General features: G+C 38.3%; 2 long non-coding RNA genes across 4 annotated transcripts; one reads left to right on the top strand and one right to left on the bottom strand.

Annotated features, from left to right (window-relative positions):
* Positions 1 to 8,108: 8,108 nt before the first annotated feature.
* On the bottom strand, positions 8,109 to 10,180 carry LOC113357159. The gene is made up of 2 exons (XR_003363522.1): positions 8,654 to 10,180; positions 8,109 to 8,457 (listed from the first exon to the last, which is right to left on the bottom strand). It is a non-coding gene; the product is annotated as an uncharacterized LOC113357159 (long non-coding RNA).
* Positions 10,181 to 18,067: 7,887 nt separating this feature from the next.
* On the top strand, positions 18,068 to 21,425 carry LOC113361578. 3 transcript variants are annotated; one of them, XR_003365193.1, is made up of 6 exons: positions 18,068 to 18,237; positions 19,770 to 19,982; positions 20,098 to 20,153; positions 20,623 to 20,682; positions 20,817 to 20,890; positions 21,052 to 21,425. It is a non-coding gene; the product is annotated as an uncharacterized LOC113361578 (long non-coding RNA). The 3 variants fall into 3 exon arrangements; XR_003365194.1 differs by having other exon boundaries at positions 19,770 to 19,987; positions 20,817 to 20,883; XR_003365192.1 differs by having other exon boundaries at positions 19,770 to 19,987.
* The last annotated feature ends 3,763 nt before the right edge of the window (positions 21,426 to 25,188 follow it).

Here is a 25,188-nt window from a genome sequence, read left to right as displayed (position 1 = left end):
ATAAGTACTCAATCAGAGGCACGCAAAGTTATGCTGCCCTCTGAGATAAAATTAGTGATTTTTGTATCAATGCGCAAAATTCACCAAAGTTGATTGATTTTTTGTCAGCTCACAAACTTCAATCTTCCTAACCTAATTTTATTTTAAAAAAATTAGGTCCTTTTGCGGCCTGCGCAGTATCTCGAACCCCATTGGTCGAAACTAAACCTAGGCAAACTAGGAAATTGATCCATCATGGAGCTAGTAGGAGCAAGATACTATTAAACAATTGGAAAACAAGAAATAAAGACAAACTGCGGCAAACAAAGGCAGCAGCAAAAGGAGGAGCGGCCATGCCACTTAGCCGGCCGGTTTGCCCTAGCAGGCGCGGCCCATGGCTGACTGGCCACGCCCTATATTACTGCATGTCGGACCCTCTTTCCAATCGACCAATCAAATAGCTCCAAAAGCGGGCATAAAATTTTAATTAAAGTTGAAAGTTGGTTGGTCGACACACCTAATTCCTTAAGGAATCGAATATAGGTTGTCCATGTCAATCTTAAAATGATCACATGTTTTGGCCGCCTGATTGGTCAAGCTTGGCCACCTCCTGACGCGACGGGACAAGCGCCATCATATACACTGGTAGGCCCGCTAATACTTCGGCCAATCGGAGCCCTCCCAACCTGCAAACAGAGCCTCAAACCGATTGCTCAAATAAGGTTGGTTGCGCGGCTTTTAAAACCTAATTTAGGTTAGCAGCAACACATTACTGTCGCAAAACGATCTCGGCCGTCCAACTTGGATAGCCAAACCGACCGGCCCAGATCCAATTTTAGTCGGCCAATGAAGTGCCAATACGCTCACCGACGACTCGCCTTCAGCCCTGGCCAATCGAATTGACCCCATCCTGCAGCTAACGCCTCAAACCGTTAGCTCAACGTAGTTTGGTCACACGGCTTCAAAACCTCAAAGTCGACCAACGGCAGTACATAACTGCCGCAAGGAAATCTCGGCCGTCCAACTTCGCTAGCCGAATCGACCGACCAAGTTTTGATTTCAAGCAACTGGCAAGGCAATACTCCGACCAATTTCATTCCTTCAAATATGCCAGCAATGCCACAAATCGATCAGCCAAAGTGCATCAGTCACGCGACTTTGAAAGCCTTGAATCGAATCAACGGCAGTATACCACTGCCGCAAAGCATCTCAGCCATCCAACTTGGCTAGCCAAATTGACCGGATTATACTTTATTAGGGGCGACCAATAAGATGTTATCGTGCTCGCCGGCCGCCACTCTTCCATGAGAGCCGATCGACATGCCCTCTGCTTGCCTAAGCGGTTCCTGGAAGCTGCTTGAAGATGGATGGCCGCGCTCCTTTTAAGACATTAGTTTCCGCCACCAACCAAGACGGGCTCTATACAACGATGTTTTATGAGCATCTATTATTTTGAGCTGCTTGCTTAAAAGTGATGCTTTATATGCATCGATTACAAGCGATATTCAATAAATATCGATTTCATGAATAACTTATTTATTTCAACTTAAGAGCATTGCATGCTATTTTTTACGGCTATTGATGGTGGATTTTAATTTAGGGATAAAATCGTAAAACCAGATTTAGTGTGTCGACATCCTGCAAAGGGTAAGGCCATTTGGCAAACGATGAGCGCAGAAATCCTCTCGTTCTATTTATTTGAAGTAATTCAATAGATATACAAAATTCACTCAGAATAGTGCATGTAGCAACACTCCCAAATATTCTGTATATTTATAGCATTATTAATTAATGCATGAGTTGCCTTGTATTTTCTGTGTTGTTCTCAGCAGGACTCTCATTATTAGTGCGGCATGACGATTGAGTGTTTACTCTCAGCAGAGTAACACGAATCTCCAAGTGTCAATAGTGAGGTATGCATGAAATACCTGCAGGCCATACCATTCTCTAACCATAGAGAACCCTGTGTCGGTGCGCTTATATTATCCCGATCGAGCATGTTTAATTCCCTAAGTGAAATCTGGACTGTCCATGTCAGTCTCAGAAAACGATCACGACCACGCAAGTTGGCCGCATAATTTAACTAGCCTAGACGAACCCTAGGAGGAGCAGGCGATCACTGTGATGACCACCGGCGGGCTCGCTTTTTCCCTAGCCGGTCGAACACCACACTACACTCCCAAACGCCTGTCAAACATCTTCCCAAAGAAAGGTGGTCGTGTTGCTTTGGGAAAGGCTCGAACGATCAAAGGTTGTCCAAAACAGTCTCAAAGTCATCGCGACCGTCCAACTTCGCCAGCCTAGTTGGACGGCTTGGATCGTCCCGCGATTGATCAGTGAAGCGCTAATGTACACATTAGCAGGCCCACTCCTCACCTACCCTATCGGCTTGCTCACGGCATGGTCATAGAGCCGTGAACGTTTTCCCGAACCATGATGAGTGTGATGCTTTTCAAGGGTCACGGAAATTCCACTAGCGTCTTAAATCGATCACAACCATCCAACTTCGCCAGCATGTTTGGATGGCTTAGATCGCGCCTAGGACCATCAGGGAGGTGCATATACGTTCACCGTCAGCCCAACATGGGCCCCACACAATCGACCTCTCCAAAGGAGAAACATAGCTTGCCATACCGATTGGCCAAAGTCACGCGTGCGTGACCGTTTTAAACCCTAATTAGGGTTTGCGGCGCTGCATAACTGTCGCAGTTTGATCGCGTCCATCCATCTTCGCCAGCCTAAACGGAGGGTGTAGATGTAGACTTAAGAGGTACCAAGAGTATCAACATAATCACCATGGTCCCACCTATGCGTGTGACCGATCGGCCTAGGCCAACCATAGCCGAGCGCCTCGAAACGCACGCCCAAAGGAGGCATGTCACGCACTTCCCAAATCCTTTGCGACAAAGGATTTCTATCGCAAATCGATCACGACCACTCATCTTTTCCAGTCGACTTGAGTGGCCTAGATTGCACTTCGCGAGGCAGAGTGGCATGGACTTGTACACCGGCAAGCCGCCTACACGCATGCCCGGTGGGTCCCACCAGAAGCTTTGTCCATGCTTGATTTCAGTCAAGCCAAAGAGTGATGCTTGCGCACCTCTTTAAAACCCTAAAATCCATCAACGGTCGCAAACGTGTGCCTCAGATAATCTCGTCCATCCAACTTTGCCAGCTTGGTCAGACAACCTAGGCTAATAGTTAAACGGCCAATGAGGCACCATGGTGATCACCGTCCTTCACTCTACCATAGGAGTGATCGGTCAAGGGATGACCCGCCCATGCAGCCTTCAAACGATCACTCGAAGATGATTGGGCATGCAGCTATTTTAAGACGCTTAATCCGCGACTTACTCCGTTAAGATTTAAAACAGCGATGCTTCATACATATTGATTGTATTCGATGCATTACATACATAAAGTATACACGATATTTCATGAATATCGATTTCTTAAATAACTCAATTATTTAACCTAACACCGTATGCTACTTCCTGTGAGTCCCACGATCCACTCATTCGAGACATCAAGCATGTCACAAACTGGGGGATACTTACTAGGGTATTGGTCTGAGGTTTACAACGTGCGGCGTGCAACGCGCCCATTTACAAGAACGTGTCAGGAGGCATGGACGATTAAGGTGATGAGGTAAGTTGGCCAAGACGTGATCGTGTAACCACCTACACGACCCCACTACTCCATCAATCAACTTCCTCCACTTCCTACGAGATGAAGGTTTGCGCTCAATGACTTGTATAAATAGGTCCTTCACCTATTTTCACAGACACAGAAAAAAAAAACAAGTGTTGTCACAGTATCCATAAAACACCCGAACTGATTGCTTTCATTGTGCAAGCTAGTTCATCTATCTGATACAAGTCATAAACAACCAACGCCTTCACAATCTCAACACCTTCTTCGCTTCGCTCCCTAAGATCAACCTCATCTCATTCACTTTGTGACCGAAGCAAGTCTGGAACGGCCATTTCTTGGTTTAGGCCAGAATTGTATAGATTGATCTCTCGAATCAAAAGCACTCCCGTGCAGTGCATTTGTTTAGGGTTTAGATCGTTTCTCATCCACACACCCAAATTTATCAAAATCAGTAGAAACAGTTTTCACCCATAAACAACGGCAAGTCTCATGATTTGACCTGTTACATATGACTGCCCGCCGCATAGCTTACGCGTGATTGGTCAAAATAATTAGGTCTTGCAAGTAAGACTCACTCAGCATCCTGCTGCATATTTTTCCACAAAATACTCAAGACATCAAACATGTCACAAACTGGGGGATGTTCATCAGGGTATTGGTTTGGCGGTTTACAGCGTGCGGCGTGCAACACGCCCATTATAAGAAAGTGTCAGGAAAGGCGGACAGTTAGTGGCAACAGAGAAGTAGTGTGTGTAAACCAACCAGTGTTCCCCTCATAGTAGGGACGTGGTTTTCAATATTTTGCATGATCCCACTTCTCCATCACGCAACTACTTCCATTTCCTATGAGGTCAGGGAGCGTTCAAACATTGACTTGTATAAATAGGTTCTTAATCTATTTTCAAACAACAAGTGTTATCAACACATGTATCCAGAAAACACCAAGAACTTATAACTTACATTCCGCAAGCAAGTTCCACGTTCTGATACAAGTCATAAACAGCCACACCTTCAGAGTTAACCATTCTGATCTCAACACCTTCTTCGCTTCCCTCCCTAAGATCAACCCTTCTCCTTCATTTTGTGACCGAAGCAAGACTGCAATGACCATTTCTTGGTTTATGCCATAATTGTACAGATTGATCTCTCGAATCTAAAGTACTCCCGTGCAGTGCATTTGTTTAGGGTTTAGATTCGTTTCTCGGAGGCACACCCAAATTTACCATTTCTAGCAGAATCAGTTTTTACCCCAAAACAATTGCATAACAATCTGTTAACTATATCTTCATACGCTTGCTCAAGCTTCAACCTCACAAAGTCCTGCAAAAAATTAAAAATAAATGTCGATGTTGAAGCATTTAAATAACAATAAAATAACTTTACTCCCCCTAAAGGTAAGTTGAGCATATATTTAATTGGAACATACATGTTATTCAATTCGTAGTATGTAATATTAAATAACATGATATGTTTCTCTCCCCTTGATCAATGCTTTACTCTTTTATATTATTCTCAATTTTCTTTATTGTAAGTGCTCGATTTTGTACTTATTTGATAATTTTATGTTTTTGTAGGTGTTTTGGAGAAATTGGATCAAAAAGTGGTGTTTGCACCCCCACCACCCGGGGAGAAAGTACTAAAGGCACCCTGAAGATGCGTTAAAGGCAAAGTGGAAATATGTTAGAAGCACCCCGAAAAAGTGTGATTGGCACCCCACAAACGGATAGGGTGCACCCTTTTTTTTCCTTTCTTGAAGTTTAAATTTGGCGGGAAACTCATTTTTTAACAGCGGAACTTTTGGATCGAATTTTGGACGAGTTGTCAAGAGATTTTTCACATGATTGGATTGGATTGATATAACCTTGTTTCGGTTAAACATGGATAGTATGTGATACAAAATCATCAAATAAGAAAGTTTCCATATATAACTCGATAAAACCGAGAATGATATTTGTTCAGGTTTTTTGTTTTATATTTGGAAGTACTTGATGAAACATAGAGAATATATTCTTTACGAGGTGGAATTCTATCTTAGGAAAGATTGGGAGAGAGTTTTGGATGAAGCGGGGAACATAAGCGTGAGAATAAAGAGGAAAATATCCCGTGACTTTGCTTTGAAGAAAAAAGAAGAAGATGTTTTCGGGATTTAGTGGTCCTGTTATGCATATATAGGGATTGTTGAGTCACATAAAGAGGTATGGAGTGATTGGGGGTAAGAGAGAGCGAAGAGAAAAGCTGTTAGAGCACTGCTCGGTCGAACTCGCAAGTCTTGCTATCTCAAGCTTGTTTGTCAAGTTTAGGTGATCAAAACTATAAGTCTTGATATATAGTCTACTTATAGCTATGTCTCGGATTAGGATAGAATGTGTAGTTGAGCTTTAGACTTCACGGCGTTCATCGATTGAAGACGACAATCCACTGAGGAGACTTTGGAGGAACTTCATCAACAAAACGTATGTGGAGACTAAACCTTATCTATCACTCAGAAGTCTATTCTATTCTATCTCCTATTGAGACTAAGTCGTATATCTATATAAACCTTTACATTATACACATTTGATATTTCGAGCTGAGTTTATCTCGCTTACCTATTATTGAAATATGTGTTGGAAGGCTTTTTGCTTTAGCTGTGTTCATCATTATTTTTGACAAGTTTAGTTGGAAACAATTTATTTGTTGGAAACTAAATAATAAGTCAAAAGATGATCATGTGAAAATTGCCTTGAAACATCTTACATGATTTGTCTGAGACAATCATTTGATTTCGACTCGGAATGTTTCATATTGATTATTCGATCACTTGAAAATTACTTATAAGCTAATGGTATGTGTGAGACAGCCATTGTCGCCTTCTTGAGGATGTTTCAATGATTGAAATGGGGGTTTAGAACAATTAACCATTGTATGGATAAAGCACAATATGCATACCAGTATGCAAACTGTTGTGGTATGATTCAGGTCCGGGAACCAAGTTTTCATACGAGTATGCGAACGGTTTTAACTGTCAAAGTCCGGGAACCAAGTTTGTATACTAGTATGCGAATGGTTTTACCTGAGTTAGGTCGGAACGACAGTACGCATACCCGTTTGCAAACTGTCGTACATGACCAAAGTCCGGAACTTAAATTTGCGTACCCGTTTGCAAATTAAGTTGGTTAAGTTCTAAAATCGGTTGAGTATGATTTCATCATCATGAAAAATACATTTATATATTAAGTGTTCATCTAACGGTGAATATTCATTGCTTTGTTAGTAAGCTAACTTAGAATGCAAACCCTGATTTGAAAGACTATATAAGGGAGAACTCTAACAACTGGAAAACCTAATCGCTGCACCTCATGTGTGTTACTAGTTGCGTACTAGAGTCGAATCTCCTTTAACCTAGATTTTTCCTAAAACCATTATAGGTTAACGACTGAAAGACTTCATTGGGATTCTGAAGCCAGACCCAACTATTTTTTCTGTAGTTGCGTGTTCTGATCTTACTTGTTCTATCGTATTGAGTACTATCTTTGTAGCAGACCGGTGAATTTTTCCTTCTAACGGGTCGGATTCCAACCCGTCCAGCAAGGCTAAACCCCGATCGCCACTCGGAAACAAAAATAAAAACAGTAGAAATATACTCTTAGTTCAAAATTCAAGTAACAGCAGATACAACGCCACAGGTAAGACTGAGAAAGAAAATAAAAAGAAATCATTTGTAATAGATCTTTTGAATGATAGACCACAGTATTAAACAAATGGAAATAAAAATGATTAAGAAGCAATTACATAAGTTAGGAGCAAAATCACACTTGTTCATTTTCATTGATCCAACAGAACTACATAAGTTCGGTCCAATAGCTTTCTTGCGGCAAAACAAAATACAAGGAAATCACCACGACATACTTCGTACAAACGAACATGAATACTTAAACTAGTTCGAAAACAAAAGGGTATATGCCGCGAATTATATAATTTCTCTTGAAGATCATTTAGGAATAACATAATAAGGAAGTGTGATTGGATATAGTTCCAAGCTAATTGATAAGGACTAACCCCACCCTCGCCAGTAAATTGGTTTTGTAATCCTAAGGGGAGGATTCAAAATGTTTCTAAGTATCATAAATTGATCAGCACATTTGCAAAGGAAGTGAAGGATTTCATTTAGACCAGAAATTCAGGCAATGGAGAAACAAAATACATTCATTGTTCGTTCTTAACCCACAAATCAGTTAAAATTCCCAAGCAAAAATCCGTAGTTATATGTAAAACAAACTGCCAATTCTGGCAGGCTTAAAGAAAGGAAACTTCACATGCAGTTTCTTAAACACCAAAATTTATGAATCAGACCTTCCAATCTCATAGACTTAATAAGTTCAGAAATAATATTTAACGTAGGGAATACGGTAGATACTAGATACTCAGTACACAGTAGCAAGAGCAATTCAACATCCATGCTAAGTTCGCAGTAGTTAGAAGTCCAACTAACTATATATGAAAGAAAAGCCATGAATTGGAAATTCATGAATGGAAATCCATAAGATAGTTTTATACATAAAAGATGGTTTAACACGTTTCAGATAGTAAAAGAGATTAAACTAATTATATACGCCCAAGGTCAGACCCATCGGCACTCTACCAGATTTATCATTTACAAACAACTTAAAGGCTTTGTACAGGATCCCAGCTTAAACACAACAAAATGACATGGGACCAAAGCAAGAAATTACCCACATAACCCCGTGATATACGATATCATAAGTTTAACAAAATACTAACTTTCAGCGCTAAAAGGCTTCCGTAAGCTCTGCCCGGCTTACTGCGGCAACTTCTCTTCGTACTCTGAGGGGGGGGGGGGGGGGGGGAACAAAACAAAGGGAGTGAGTGAATGCCCAGTAGAGGGTATAACAACAAAACGAAGTGCGAGAACTAAACATAGATAATAAACAAAAGCACCAGCTAAACAGAAATATATAAATGTACTTCTTATGCAAATGTAAACCATAAAAAAAGATTAAGAGCCACAAAGCAAATTTACTCTACTATTCGCATGGCCATAGCCACCGTCAGGGTAGTTCTGGTTACCAGCCATCGTTGCCGCAACGATCTTCCGGGTAGCCACCGAGGTGGTGGGGTGCCACTTAGGCCCGATGTTCCTAAAGTAGAGTCGCCTAGCTTCCCATCGTAATAAAACGACAAAATGTAAATGCTTACATGCATTTCGATGCAATCCGATAGCTCCGAAATCAAGCGATTAAACAACACAAGTCTAAGTACGGCAGTTTTAACCTTACCAGTAAGCTAGTTCCTTAAACAAAACACAATCATTATCAAACTTTGTTCAACCAGAAAATACATCAGTTCATATGCGTCAATGAAATTCTAAATCAATAGGTACAAGTGAAGCTAGTAAAGATGGGCCCAAACGTGTATTTAAGAGAGTAAAGCACTTGTTACAAGTCTAAAATGAATAACGGGAAAATCTTGCATTTGAATAAAAAGAAAGAAACCAGTCTTCGTTGCAGAGAGAGGGGAATTATCAGTGGAATAGCATGAGAAAAACACTCAAGCTGGTACAAGTTCATCGAAGACAAATTCCATTACAAAGTGAAACTAACTTGTCGTTATGCAAGTTATCAAGCCATATGCTCAGTCAACGAAATCATAAGTTGTCATAAGACAACTAAGTTTCATTTTCTACACAGAAATCATAAAAATAAGATTTAAGGAAGTGTGAGCAGCGTCCAAAATGAGTAATCAAGGAAAGGGCTAAAGTTGAAAGGGACATTTGGTTATAAATCATTTCTACTGACTAAAAATCAATTTCAAGGTTTAAAACAGGAAACTAAGATAAATCTGTTCATGAACTTAAACCTCATTCAATGTTTCAAAAATGTAATCTCATTGGGACATTTTAGCAAACGGGTACCCGATAGTGTCAGAGGAATCAATTCAAGACTTCATATTTTGCAACTGCGTAACATTTTTTTACTCCCAAAATCATCTAAAAATTTGAAATCACACACTGTACAATATGATAGGAGTGAGGACAGTGTAAATGTAAGATTTCAGAAAAATTCATTGTTGAGTACAAAGTTAGCAAAACAGGGAGAAGCTGGAGAAAGTGTATAGGCAAGGTTTATCGAACTCACGGAAAACATTCCAAATTTCCAATCTTAGGAACGTATAAATGGTTTGGATAAAATGGTGATGTTCAATTCCAGAACATGGAGATAGAGGAAACATTAACAACAAAGAAAGGAGATAAAACATGCATTCACATCAAACTATGGCAAAGAAGATTGGTGCAGAAAATTCAACAAAAAAAATGAAAAGAATTTTTATGTTGTTTCCCTCCCGGCAACTATGACCCAGCAAGCTGAAACATTTCAAGGATATTTCGTGTTAAGAAATTTTGAAAAATTTAGTTAAACATGAAACCAAATGAAGTTCCAAATACCCATGTCTTTGATTTGTAAGAACACGATTTTTCATAAAAGAATCTTACCAAACATCCATTAGCAAAGTTGATAAGCACAAATTGAAAATTGAAAAGGAATAAAACCCCCTACCTTGGTGGAGGTCAATTTCTTCTCCAAAAATTAGACAGTAACTGCTTAAACCAAAGGACTCTCTTCTCAAGTTGGTCTTGGAAATCAGTAGAAGAAATTTGGGTGAAAAGAAAAACCGAAAGAACAGGGAAAAGAAAATGGAATTTCTCTTTTTAAGAAAAGTTGGTTTTGTAAATTCCGAAGACCTCCCTAGTCCCTGGCTCATGTCAAGCACGTGGCACACATGCGAAAAAAATAATCCTAACCTTCTCCAAGGTATCTACTAATCATGCTCACTAATTGCTGCTAAGGGATAACTACCTAGCTAAACAAACTTCATATGGGTTGGGCTAGGGCTCAAAGCCCAATGAAAAATATACGTGTCATTACAATCTTCTCTAAGATTGGCTCGAGATTTATCTCCGATAGGTAAGACATAAAAAGTAATCACAAAGCTACTCGTCTCATTCTTTGTGATTCAATAATAACTTGTTCTACTACCATATCGTTAAGTTATTGTGAGGTGATTGATATTTCTAGGATGTTCTTCGGGAATATAAGACTGGATTATCAATTGGTTCATGTTCACCTTGATTTATCAAAAACTGAATAAAAACTTCGTAGGTATTTATGTGGGAGAAAGATTTATCTGCTATCAGAATAAAATTTTCTATGCGAGACATATTTTTTTATAAAGTCTTCGACTTTGGGTTGTAACAACTCTTAGTTGTGGTTGAGATCATCTAGGGGAATCAAGTGCGTAGAGTCCTGCTGGGATTCAGAGGCCCAAGGAACGCGACTGTACCTTAATCAATTACATTTTAGTCCGAAGTTAACTTGTAGTAGTCTAGTGTCTGTAGCGTCTTAATACAGTATGGTGTTCAAATCTGGACTAGGTCCCGGGGTTTTTGTGCATTTGCGATATCCTCGTTAACGACCTTCTGGTGTCTGTGTTATTTCTTTTCCGCATTATATTTGTTCCCGTTCTCTACCAGAACCTTAAAAAAGGCTGCTGAGATTTTTGATGTTCAAGTGTCTAAATTTAGCTCTCTTGAAAATAAAATTGTTTAGCTTACTGATGAACTTGAGAAGTCTCTTGATAGAGAACGGGAACTCTATAGTCAAAGATTTTGAATAGATGTTTACCTTTTTTCAAGGGTACATTTACTTTTTCTTCCGTTGAAGGAGTATCGTCGTTTTCATTTGTTTTTGTTGGTGAAAGGGTAACAGATTCAATAGATTTTGTCATACTTCTTGTTGTTGGTGAATTTGCAGCGGGTTTTTCTTTTGTTTTTGTTGTTGGTGAATCGACAACAGTTTTCTTTCTGGTTTTTACTGGTGAAGGAGTTTCTTCTACAATTACTTCTCTAATTGTTCGTGTTAGAGCACTGCTCGGCCGAACTCGCGTGCGTTGCTATCTCAAGCATGTTTGTCAATGTTAGTGATCAAAACTATAAGTATTGATTTCTAGCCTATTTATAGATATCTCGAACTAGGACATAGTTTGTGTAGTTGAGCTTAGACTTCACGGCGCTTATCACTTGAAGGCGAAGAACTACTAAGGAGAGCTTGTGGAACTTCATCGATAAAAGGTATGTGGAGACTTAAACTCATCTATCACTTGGAAAGTCTATTTCTACTCTATCTCCTATATTGAGACATAAGTCGTGTTACGGTATAGTTTTCTCTATACACATTTGAGATTTCGAGCTGAGTATATCTCGCTTACATATTTCTCGAAATATGTGTTGGTAAGCTTTCGCTTCGATCAAGTTCATCTTATATCATGAGAAAATTTCCGAGTAACATCTTACATGGTTTGTGTGATACAATCATTTGGTTTAAGACTTGGAATGTTTCGATAATGATTATTTCAATATCTTGAAAATTGCTTTGATGCTAATAGTGTGTGAAAACGGATATTGTCATTATAAAAGAATGTTTCAATGATTGAAATAAAGAGTTTAGAATCTTGTAACCATATTTGGATATAAGCATAGTGTGTTCGCACATTAGTGTATATGTCCAAAACCGGGAGCCTAAAGTATGTATACTTGTGTGTATACAAAAAGGTTGTAGGAGACTGGGTAAGTATGCGCACCCGTATGCATACTGGCGAAAGTTCACGTCCATGAATTTCTGCTGAGTTTGAAAACCAAAACCAAACCCATCCGGTTACCAAAAGTACGTGTACCCGTACGCATACTGGCAGAAAGTTCACGTCCGTGAATATTTACTGAGTTTGAAACTAAAACAAACTCAAATCCGGTTGCGTAAGTACGCATACCCGTACGCATACTTAAGTGGTTACTTTTTAAATCGGTTGTACATGAACCTAAAACATTTATCAATAAGGAATGCAATCTTTGTAAATCGTGCCTATAATGTTCATGCATCGATTCGAGTGAATCAAACCGATTTTGCTTCAATTGTGTTCTTGTATAAATCCATGAGAATATAGCAATTGAACAACTCTTTAACTAGTTTCATTTGAGTCATTTGAACTAATTATGGTTAAGATGAATAAGGTTGATATGAGGGTGTTCATATAGCTAACCTCGGTTAACTACGGCTGAGCCAATACGGTGTACACGTTTAGGTACAATTACATAAGTTCGATCTAACGGTTGAAAGATATTAGCTTGAATCTAATCAGGTTTCATCTAACGGTGAATATTGAATACTTTGTTACCAAGGTAACATTGATTGCAAACCCTGATTTGAAAACTATATAACTGAGAACTCTAGCAACTGGGAAACCTAATCCACACACCTCATGTGTGATACTAGTTGCATAAGCTAGAGTCGATTCTCCTTTAACCTAACCAACTATTTTCTCTATAGTTGCGTGATCTGATCTTGCTGTTTCTATCGTGTTTGAGTACTATCTTCTTTAAGATTGGCTCGAGATTTAATCTCCAATAGGCAAGATAAAAAGTAATCACAAACATCTTCATCTCATCGTTTGTGATTCCATAATATCTTGCTTCGCTACCAAACGATTAATATTATTGTGAGGTGATTAATATTTCTAGGTTGTTCTTCGGGAATATAAGTCCGGTATATCAGTTGGTTCCTGTTCACCTTTATTTATCGAAAGACGGAACAAAACTCGTAGGTATTTCTGTGGGAGACAGATTTATCTATTCCTATAAACTTTTCTGTGTGAGACAGATTTGTTTATCAAGTCTTCGACTTTGGGTCGTAGCAACTCTTGGTTGTGGGTGAGATCAGTTAAGGGAATCAAGTGCGTAGTATTTTGCTGGGATCAGAGACGTAAGGAGCACAACCGTACCTTGAATCAGCGTGAGATTGATTAGGGTTCAACTACAGTCCAGTCCGAAGTTCATTGGTAGTAGGCTAGTGTCTGTAGCGGATTAACACAGTGTGGTGTTCAAATCTGGACTAGGTCCCTGGGTTTTTCTGCATTTGCGGTTTCCTCGTCAACTAAATTCTGGTGTCTGTGTTATTTTTTTTCCGCATTATATTTTGTTATATAATTGAAATATCACAGGTTGTGCGTTAAGATCAAATCAATTAGAATATCCAACCCTGGGTTGTTGATTTACATTGATTGGCACTTGAACATTGGTCTTTGGTACCGTTCAAGTTACTCCTCTTATATTCAATCGGGCTCGCAGATTTCTATTTGCTGATTGCGGATTGAATTAAAAGTTAGAGATATTAAACTCTTTGATATACTTTATTATAGATTGAGTCTGTCTGTCTAGTTGATTCTCTATAAAGTGTATTGGAGTAAGTCCTCTCAGATTGCCAAACGAATTTTTGGGTGTGGTTAGACCCCCGCATTTTCAGTTCGTTTGATCACCCTTTTGGTAACCATTTTCTCAGATTGATAATTACTGGAACGTTTAGGTTACTGAAAATGGAGTTAGGGTTTGCTGAAGAAGATTGATTGGAGTTTAGTGATGATTAAGCATGGGTTTAGGTTGATTTTTGCCGTTGGTGTTGTTGATTGAGAAGAAGGAAAAAGTTTTCGTCTGTAGATGAAAACAATGACGAAGAAGAAGAATTCGTCTGAAAAATAAAGAAGAAGAATGAGGAATAACTGTCCACACGTGAGTGCTGAGGGTAGTAAAGTACTTTTAACTTTTAAAATGTTTCTTGGACCTCCAGTTATTTATTTTTCGCCGTTGGACTACAGATTAACCCGGGTCGGTTTTTGTGGACTAAACATCAAATTTCTCCTATGTTTGTTGGTAGTTAGGGTTTGGTTTCACTAGATTTTTTTCATGCTGTTCTGTTTAACATAGAAAACCCTGTTACACAATTGATGATTTATTTTTAGGGTTCTGTCGATTTAACTGTTCGATTTGATGTTAAAAATCTGATTATGAAGAGTTAAGACTCAATTTGAAGTCTTATCGATTGTTCTTATTTTTCAATTTGAAGTTCATGTTAACTGTTTACTGTGATAATTGTTCTTATGGGTGAAAAATGATTGACTGATGTGTTCTTACTTGTTTCAGTCTGTGGATTTTGTAGGTTGAGTATTTTCAGTGATGCAAATTTGGCGAAGTTTTCGAGCTGGTAAGCGTTTAATTCATTTAACTGTTTTTTATAATATAACCTGCGTATTAAATCATATCTACAGGTTCATTCTTATGATGTTTTAGTGCTGAAATATGCAGGTTCATTCATTTGACAAGAGCATCTATGAGTAAAATATATTTTCTCTAATTCTCCTTCACATCTTTTGGTTCTCATTAATAGCATGAGTATGTATGCCTGTGTGAGTCAGTGTGTGTGTGCAAAGTATATTAGCATAGGATGTGAGAGTGTGTGCCACACGTGAGAAATGTAAGAAAGAATTGTGTTGAGAGTGATAGTTATATAACCTGAGTCTGTCCTGTAATTCAGAACTATCTTTTCTAATCAATCAATTGATAAACCGTAAGAAATGTAGACATGAGATTTCTCAATGTTACTATGGTATCAGACTCAGAAATCAATTTCTGAGGGTACCGATCCTAGCCTGTTTCTTCATCAAAACCACCATTACTTTCATCTTCAACAATTATCATCACCATTAATCCGTCATCTTCTGCTGCTGCTACTGTAAATCGAAATTCGAAGGCTGATTTGATTGAATCATTTCAGATTTGCGACTAATTTGACGGATCTATGTGTTTCTATCTACATCAACAACATCAGTAGGTAATTTTCTTCATCCACCTCCATTAATGGTGTTTTCTGGTAGGAATTAGGGTTTTGATTTGGTTTGATACCCCTGCTACGTCAACAAACATGATTAAGCATGTATTTTAGGTCTAGAACTCATTTTTAGGGTTTGAGCTCTTGGTTATTTCAATTTCCTGGTTGGTGTTTGGATTGAAATATCTTACCTCATCAACTAAAAGTTGAGTCTCTTCTGGTAATCTCGAATTTCATCTATAAATTACTTTAGATTTGATCTCATGTGTTCAATTTCTACATCACTAGCTCAACAACAGACAATTCTTTCTTCAAAAGCTTTTTCATCATAACTAGTTTGTGGCAACTAGTTTTTTCATCAAGTCCTACTTGTGCTGATACCTGGCGCTTTTAAATCTGAGCATGCCTATGTCTGCTACACATTGTCTAGATTAGAGAGAAGCTTAATGTTGTTCCATTTGAAAGTGAGGAAAATCTCCTCTTAAATCACAGATGTGTATTGATGTGTGTATGGAATGAAGGTTTGCTGCACTATATGTGCTTAATTAGCTTCTTATCAGTTCATCCCATTAGTACTAACTTTGGTACAATCCTCTTTTTGTGAGTGAGTTGGCTTGCTCGTTTAATGATGCAACTGAAGATGATGTTATGGGATTGGAATTGGTGAGTTATATTAAGTACATATTGAAGTTCTCTTTGTTGAGTTTGTGTACATCTAGTATGCAACCTGGTTTTCAGCTTGCATATGTGTTCAATGTGCAACCTGTTTTTCTTCTACTTTTCATGCTCTTCGAATAATTCAGTTGAAGTTTATCTTCAATGGTGCTTTTTACTTTTGTTTCGTATGTGAGGTGAATAATCCAAGGTGTTGTGGCCACATGGAAAATAATACAAGGTACTTTTGTGAGTCCTTCAGTAAGAGGCTTCAGGTCCTGATTATTGGTAATGGGTTGTCGTTCTTAAACCTCAATGTGTTGGAGTTAGTAGAGTTGCTGCACACTTTGCTTCCTGGTGGTTAATTGTGCAATAAGAACTCTTACTTCTGTCAGCTGTTATTGTTAATTGCTTCAGCTATTGTGTGAATTGAATGAGACAAGGTCCAGCTGGTGGGAAGATTGCTTGTGTTGAAGCTGTGACTGATTCTTCATATTTGACGACAGTGTGTGCTAATGGATGTTTAAATGCTCATAGGCTACAATTTGAATTGGTCCAAAGTCTTTCATTTACAACAATATTTTCAACTTATGGAGCCAATTTATTCAACAACTTCAACAGACATGTTCAAATATGGTAGGAGCATTATGTGTTAAATCTGTATGGGTGATATATGAAGTATGGGATTCTCTATTTATTTTTATTTTTTGGAGTGTGGTGCCTAAGCTTGAGCCGCAAATGTGAGTGTGTGAAGGTCCTCATCTACAGTTCCAGAGAGTAAATGCCAATCTCAGCTATCCAGCAACTGTACCTTCTTATGCTATTTCATGATTACTAGCCTGCTGATTCTTCATGCTTATTACTGCAACAATTACTGGGGCTATGTCTACTTCTTATACTTCTCATCTGCTCCAACATCTTATGCCATACTGTCATGAGAGTGCTGAGTATGGTGTGTCAGTTTTACAAGGTTATACTTCTTATCCCATACTGTCAGGTTTTACCTCTTACATTCCTGTTCCAAGTACTTCTACTGCAATACCTCTACAACATCAACTCTTTGACTACATCTCCAGCAGCTGTTGTTTGGTTGGCTGATCATAATGCTCCTGTAATCACTTATTTAACCTACAACTACACCATTTCTTTTGTTGCTGCCTGCATACTTCTGCATCAACATTACCTATTTGTTGCATCATTCAATTTGTCACCTGCTACACCAACAAGTGTTGTAACTAGGGCTGTCAATGGGTACCCATTACCCGGAACCGGATCCGGTAGATTTGGGTCCGGTTCCGGGTCCTAAAGTTGGACCCATTAGCAACTTAGGACCCGACGGGTAATTACCCGATTGGATCCGAGTCTAAACGGGTCCAAACGGGTAATACCCGTTGGGTACCCGCGGGTATCGGGTACCCGTTTATTCATACTTTTATTCATGTTTTTGCTAGTTTTAGCTTTGATATTTTACTCGTTTTAAATTTTTCTCTTACATTTAATCTTTATTTAGTACATTAATAAGAAATAATAATAAATTTTATAAAAGTTATTTAAATCCAAGCCAAAAAGAGACAAATATTAAGTTTTTGAGGTTTTTTTAATAGTTTTCTTAAGACCCAATGGGTACCCGGGACCGACGGGTACCCGGGTATTTAAACGGGTCCGATTCTGGGTCCACAAATGTAGTAACCGGACCCGGAACCGTTAGGACCCGGATCCGACCTTTATAAGTAGGGTCCGGGTCCGGGTCTAGTGATACCCGGAAGGACCCGGACCCGTTGACACCCCTAGTTGTAACTTCAGTCTTTTGATGCCTCTCCTTATGGTATGTACTGGTATGTATGTGTGTGTGAAATCTCAAGTTGGCTAAGCCCCCTTGAGATTGAGGGAGGGTAATAGCATGAGTATGTATGCCTGTGTGAGTCAGTGTGTATGCAAAGTATATTAGCATATGATGTGAGAGTGTGTACCGCACGTGAGAAATGTAAGAGCGAATTGTGTTGAGAGTGATAGTTATATAACCCGAGTCTGTCCTGTAATTCAGAACTATCTTTTCTAATCAATCAATTGATAAACCGTAAGCAATGTAGACATGAGATTTCTCCATGTTACTGCTCATTTCACTTTCATTATTTTTCTACTTCAATAATCTCAAGAAGAGAATGGATTGTGGCTTTCAAATCAAAATTTTTATGGCAACCACCCTCCGTATTCATTCAGCTGAAACTGCCTTCTACAAAAAGTAAGGGCCTTTCTTTCCTTTTGAACTATGGTTTTAAGTTTTTCTAATCAATTTTCTTACTGATTCTATATTGAAATTGTTGATTGATAATATGCAATTCTTAGTGGAAATTTAACCATTTGCAGTAGGGTTTTCTCTCCTAACCTTTCAATTGATGTCTACTTTGATTCAATGTTCTGTTCATGCATAACATCATTTTCAGTTTTGCTTTTCTTTAAAATCAATGCTCTGATTATTACGGATGGTTTCTTAACCTTGGGTTTGATATATTTTGCTCATAAACTTCCTCCAAAGTACCATGCTCTTTAACAATTTTGCACAAAAGCAATTTAGTTTGAAATTGTGTAATTTCTGTATCTAAGTCTTACATATTAAATTGCATGTGATTTTGAATGGATTAACTGTTTTTGTGAAGACTAAAAAGGTTCTGCAGATATCCAAGTTTTGTTTTCAATCATAAATCTAAGTCAATTTTCAAACCAGAGCGTATTACCTGTTTGTTAAAATGACCCTAGGAGATACGTACTTTAAACTGTACTGATAGTCAAAAATGATTAAAATTTCTTTATTTGATCTTCCCTTATTTTATTCTTTCCACTATAACTCAAATACAAGCTAGTATATTGCCTTCTTACATAACCATTTTGAAATGTTTACAATTTATATCTGCACTTCACGTGGTAGCTAGGATTATTTAATTTAGCATTATCTACTTGCCACTTTGAGGCATCGGTTGATTTTGGGGTTGCTACAAAACCAATTTTCTTTGGATTTTGGGGTTACATACGTGAACTCCATTTTCACTGATTTTTTTTTTTTGTAATCTTAAAGCTATTTCGTTGCACTTAAGCTTGGTTGTTAATATTATATCCATTTCACTCCTTTGTGTTTTTGGTTGTCCCTTCCCAGCATTATCTACGACTATCTTGGATCGATGAATTTAATTATGTTTATGAGAACTGACCGAGTACTTACCATTTTTTTCTGTCAAAGGATTGTCCATAAACCGATTTCATTATATGAATCATCAAATTTGTTTGTAAAAGCTCAGTGTAGAAGAGCAAGAAAGCACCTTCTTGTGTGAATGTCCTTGACTGATTCCCGTATATTTGTATACATGACTTTCTAATGCATTGGGATTTCTTTTTATTTCAGTATAGAATAATAGCCTTGGGATTTCTTTTTATTTACCTTGACACTTCCGTTATTCTAAAATTCAGTTAGCACTTACGAAAGAAGAACTTAGGTTTACTAAAGTAGTATAGGAACATTTCATGCACTCCCTATGATCCGAATATGCTTTAGCCTTTAGGGGTACAAAGTTACAGTATAGTGATCAAGTCCATTGATCTTTTTCAACTTGTCTTTGGAGTGAGTATTATGTTTTTGAGAATGTGTTTACCTTTTCCTCCTGTATGTGTACATGCGTGTAGATGAAAACTAGATCCAAAAAGCCTGATAATCAAATCCCTTTAGAATCTTTTCCTATGATATTTTTATTTAAGGGTTCTATTTACTTGTTTTTGGAGTAGGTTGCAAAGACCGTGGAACTCGTAAAGGCAAAGGGTGGAAAAGTAACGAGGGAAGCTGGTCCTGTCAAAGGTGGCAGTACTTTAATTGCATTTATCGAAGATCCAGATGGTTACAAGTTTGAGCTTCTAGGGAGGGGACCTACACCAGAGCCCCTGTGTCAAGTAATGCTTCGTGTAGATGATCTTGACCGTGCCATAAATTACCATGAGAACGTAAGGTTTGTTCGTTAAGGACATGCTACCACTTTGAAGTTATGCTTTGTACTCGAGTAGATATTCTGTTGCCCTTTTTTGCACTGTCTAAAAATAGTTAGGTTATTCCCCACAGATCTGCAGGCTTTTGGCATGGAGCTACTCAGGAAAAGAGATAATCCAGAGTACAAGGTAACTAGAGATTCTGATCTATCTACTTAGGAAAAGAGATAATACAGGCTTTCAAAATGATTAATTCATGTATCGTCTTCTTTCCTGACTGATCAATACTTTCAGTGTGACCAAAAGATGTTAAAATATTATTTTTGCTTGCCTTCTAGGTTCTCTAACGTGTTTAGGGTGGCATAAAATTACCTTATACATGTTCATGTTTAGATGCATTTCAGTATGATAATTTAGAACAGTAATATGCTAATCCTGATGATTTTGAAGCTATTAAGCAAGTTGTTGCATTTGTTCATCATCAGCTAACTTGTCTTCTTTGGTTTCTCTCTTGTTTAAGATTGATTGTTCTTTCTTTCTGTCTTTCTATAACTTAGATTTACACTTAATTCATTCATTGTATACGTCAGGTAGGTGCTACATGGTTTTCTATTCACGTTATTGTTGGACTGATATTCTGTTTTTCTGATGATTTCAGTATACAATAGCCATGATGGGATACGGTCCTGAAGATTGCCGGCTTCTTATCTCTGGCAAGGTATGTCAGACCCCTACCCTTATGCTGTTTTTCATTTGAATTAATCACTTTGCAATTTGGTATTAGATCTAAAGGTCCCTTATATGTTAATTACTTACATACAGTTAACTAGATGATGATCAAACTCTTTTCAGGTCTATGATGTGACAGAATTCAGGGACGATCATCTCGGAGATGATCAAGTCTTGCTAACAGCAGCTGGTAATTAGTAAGTGTATTACTCTTATAATCTTAGTTATCCCAGCAGCAGGAAAATTAGGATACGCTAGTTTAACTTTAACCATTACTCTTACAGTGTCTTAGTTATTAGTAAGTGTATTACAGTCAACATTTACATGACCTTTTTTTTTTTGGCTCTCAATGTAACAGGAGGTTGATGAAGTTTTACAGCTTGTTATGGAAAGGACCGAGAGCTAGAAAAAAGAAGCAGAATTATTCATTTTCAACCTATTTTCTCCAAAGGGATCGAGTCCATTTCACAGAGTGATGCTGGTACACCACTCATTTGGGTTGCTGGTCATGGACAACCTCCTGCTTATTGATAATTTCCACCACTAGCAACAACAACTGGGGTTTAGTAGGATCAACATACTTGTAGATGTGTGTCCGTTGATGAATGGGCAGGTACTTCATGTATTTGTCTTTTAGCTTTCATTTTTCTATTGAAAACAAAATGTTAGACTTCCTTAAACATTATGTAACATTCTATTGGTATAATATGGAGTATATAGACATTATCCAAATGAATTTTTTTGTTGTCTCATGATTCTTGTAATGTTTTTCTAAAATTGTTGTGTATGAATCAGAGGGTTATGGGGTAGTTGCGGGATAAAATAGAATGGGGGAATATTTGACCAGGTCAATAAAGACTTGACTTTCTTTTTTTTCTGTTGCAAATATTTCGCAACAGCTGAAATCTGTTGCGAAATTTTTACCGCTACTTTTTTGGGTCAGTCTTGGTTGATTCATTCAAGATTTAGCAACTAATAGTAAAAAATTGGCAACTGCTAAGGGGCTGTTGCTAAATTCAAGCTGTCGAAAACAGTTGCGACTCGAAATTCGCAATAGCTATATTTCCGTTGCGAACATTCGCGTCGCCCCCTTTCACAACAGCATAATGCAGTTGCGACTCCGATTTGGAACAACGGGAGTCAGTTGCTAAAGTCCATTTTTTGGTACAGTGATATAGGGTGACACGAATCCAAAATAAAGAAGAAATTCGAGAAACACGCTACCATATCTTGTCCAGCAAAGTTCGTAGGTAAAGAAAAATCTTCCCGCCAAAATAATCTTCAAATGGGGAAGAAGAAAGGCACCCCATCCATCTGTTGGGTCCCTTTAGCATTGGGTTGTAAATAGTATTATATGGGGTGCAAGTAGTAATGTTCACAGGGTATCCTTATCAAATGAGGGGTGCCTTTAGCAGTTTCTCCTGAGGTGCAAATACCATTTTCTGAGCCAATTTTTCCACACATGTTTATTTCTCCGAAAACATCTACAAACAAAAACCATAATAATGAGCACTAACAATTAAAGAGAAACGATAGAAATCTGACACAAAAATGCGTCTATCATTTGCGTTCTTGCAAAAATCTGTAAATCGTACTTGAAGAATCGATGAAGATCATCATCAACATTAAATCTAAGCATTTAATCATCAGAAATGATCTTACATGTAAGTTTCACCTATCATCCTCAGCTTTTCAATTTTGAGGTAAGACTTTGGAAAAATGATTTTGCGACTTCGAATCTTTTAACACTCTGATTCCAACTCGATTCCTTAATCAAAGCTTTGAATAGATTGAACATCTTTAGTCATCTAATCTTGATCTCTCTTTTGAGATTAAAATTTATAAAATATCTAGCGAAATATATTCTTGAGTTTTTGACTGAAATTTTATAAATCTCCATATTTTTCATCATGATCAAAATTTTATGTTCATATTTGAATTCATAAGAAATTAATCTTTACTACCTATTGTTGATGGGTAAAACGTGGGAAGGAAGAATTAGCCCTAATCACTGAAAGTACTCCCAAGGAGAAGAAGGGTTTTGGGAAGTAATAGAGAATTAATGATGATCTCAAGAAGTGTGCCTTCTTTTCTTTTTATAATGACCCTCTTATGGATAAATGCCCATAAGATTAACATATTACTAAACTACCATTTCCGTTTCCTTAAGTTGATACTAAACCCTAAAGGGCTTTCCTCTTGGACCAAGGCCCAACCAACCTTTATGAAACCTTGGATGGACTTAGAACTATCTCACCTTAGTGGGTTAGGACTAGTCCCTTAGTTCATCTTCCCATAAAGGGGACCCTTTATGGGCTAAGGGGCCATCTATCTATGATTGGTTATTTTCATGTATCAACATTAGTCCCTTGACTGTTTGACTGGTCGAATGACCATGTCAACAATCACACGTTGATACGCCGGTTACAATTGGGCCTTATTGGCGGTTTTAAGTTCATGACCCTTGGGATGCTATGGTTACTGACCTGTCTGGTAACCGCTTATTCTTTTACTTCCTTATAAATAGAGGGGACCTCGCTCTTGAATCATCATTTTTTACTGCCCCCTTTTCTCTCTCCTTATTCTCTCTTTTACTCATCATGTCTAACGAATCACCCGTCCGCGACTCGCCTCCTAGGCTAGAGTCGTACACACTTGAAGAATTTAGGACTAATCTCCCGACTTAAGGATAAGATACGGCCACCAGCTGCAGACGATGACATTGTTCTTTTCCCGGATGACGATATCTGGGTCTCGCGCATGCTAAATCCTCATCATTTTCCTCCGTCCGGATCCGAAGGCTGACTTATCCGTCCCCAAGCGGAGTCCCCTATTGTTCATTCGTTTGAAGATATGCCTCGTCGGGCGGTTCATCGGGGTGATTATATTTTCCCTTCGATCAATCTACGTTCATCCTCTGAGTCTCATGCTGCCTGGGACCCATGGATAGATTACATTTTGTTAGAGCATAGCTCGGTCAACCTCGCATGCGTTGCTATCTCAAGCATGTTTGTCAATGTTAGTGATCAAAAATATAAGCTTGATTTCTAGCCTACATAGCTTAGTCTCGGACTAGGATAGAAAAGCGTAGTTAGCTCAAGAACTTCATGGAGATTCATCATACAACGACGAAGATCTTTACAAGGAACCGTGGAACTTCATCAACAAAAAGGTATGTGGAGACTTGAACTTATCTATCACTCAAAAGTCTATCTCTTCTATCTCCTACTTCTTATGAGACAAAATTCGTATGCTATATAGACTATATCATACACATTTGACATTTCGAGCTGAGCATTCATTGCTTATCTTTTATCTCGAAATCGTGTGTTGGTAAAGCGTTTCGCTTTGATCAAGTTTATCTTCACCTAGTGACGAAAGTCGTGAAAAGTTTCAATCACTTTGAGAATTGCTCTGACGTGAATCGGTCTGTGAATAACGGCTACATAGTGTCCTCTGAGAATGTCTCAATGATTGAAATGAGAGTTTAGATTACATAACCATGTATTCCTTGAACCGAAGTTTTCGAACTTTGTTGACCAAGAGAAATCAGGAGGATTGTGGAATTGGCTTGCCAAGTCCGCGAACCTAGTTCGCAGACTCAGTACGCGAACTGTCGGAAGTTCTCGACCGAGAATTTCTGCTGGGATTTTCCAAATACTCGTTTGTGTGCTTAGTCCCCGAACTGGCGGAAGTTCTCTTTCCGAGGATTTCTGCTGAGTTTAGAAAACTCAACCGATTAACTTAAGCCCGCGAACTTGTTTGTGAACTTAAGAGGTTATGATCTAAAGATGCGCTCTGAACATGAAACATTAAATTACTAAGGAACGCTTTATGCAAACCGTGACTATAATGTTCATGAGCCGATTCAATCGAATCGAATCATCTTTGCTTCAATTGTATCTTGTGTAGTTACATAAGATCTCATAGAAATTGAACAAATCTGTAACTAGTTCATTTGAGTCAATTGAACTAGTTATGATGAAGAAGAACAAGGTTAATATGAAATGCTCATATGGTTGACCTTTTGGGTTACTATGTTGAACCAACATACACGTAGACGTTTGGGCATGGTTTTCACGAACCCAGTAAACGTTTACCCAAGTGTGTGTGACAAGCTAAGTTTTCGATCTAACGGTTGAGAAATATTAGCTTGAATCTAAATCAGGTTTTCATCTAACGGTGAATAAGCATTGCTTTATAAATAAGGCAAAACCCTGATTTGAAGGCTATATAAATGAGACATCTAGCATTGTGAAAAACTAATCCCCACACGTCTATGTGCTACTAGCGCGCCCGCTAGAGTCGACCTCCATTAACCTTTGATTTTCTTCTCTAAAATCAGGTTAACGACTTAAAGACTTCATTGGGATTGTGAAGCCAGACCGATACTACTTTATCGTAGTTGTGTGATCTGATCTTGCATCTTCTATCGTACGAGTATAATCGATTGATTGGCTTGAGATCGTGAGAGTTCTCCGATAGGCAAGATAAA

This window comes from Papaver somniferum, chromosome 3, assembly GCF_003573695.1.
Source record: "Papaver somniferum cultivar HN1 chromosome 3, ASM357369v1, whole genome shotgun sequence".
NCBI lineage: Eukaryota > Viridiplantae > Streptophyta > Magnoliopsida > Ranunculales > Papaveraceae > Papaver > Papaver somniferum.
This window is presented reverse-complemented; position numbering and strand designations above follow the sequence as displayed.